Consider the following 662-nt stretch of genomic DNA (forward strand, 5'->3'; position numbering starts at 1 on the left):
GTACTAAAATAAAAAAATAAATTATTAAAACAAAGGTAGTGTGGCCAGGCGATGGTGGCGTACGCCTTTAATCCCAGCACTTGGGAGGCAAAGGCAGGCAGATTTCTGAGTTTGAGGCCAGTCTGGTCTACAAAGTGAGTTCCTGTGAGCTCAGGACAGCCAGGGCTATACAGAAAAACCCTGTATCAAAAAACAAAAAACAAAAACAAAAACAAAAAAAAACCTAAGGTAGTGATGAGTCTGTGTGCCCCAGTGCTTTTCCACCATGCAGACCTGCCTGTAAACATAGTTGACGAACTTTTCAGTTTGTTTCTTTTCCTTTGTGTGACTGACTTCAGTTTTGTTATTGTTGTTTGCAGGATTTGTTACTTGTTTTCTGAAAAAGAAAAAATAAAGTTGCCTGGCAGAGGTAAACAGATCTGGGAGCCTGAAGTCGTCCTGGTCTACAGAACAGGCTCCAGGAGAACCTGGGCTACCCTGTCACAAAAAGAAGAAAGGAAGAAAGGAAAAAAGGAAGGAAGGGAGGGAGGAGCTGGGCTGTGGTGGCGTGGCGAACACTCGGGAAGCAGAGGCAGGCGGATTTCTGAGTTCGAGGCCAGCCTGGTCTACAGAGTGAGTTCCAGGACAGCCAGAGCTATACAGAGAAACCCTGTCTCAAAAAA

Source organism: Mus caroli, chromosome 9 (genome assembly GCF_900094665.2).
Source record: "Mus caroli chromosome 9, CAROLI_EIJ_v1.1, whole genome shotgun sequence".
Taxonomy (NCBI): Eukaryota; Metazoa; Chordata; class Mammalia; order Rodentia; family Muridae; genus Mus; species Mus caroli.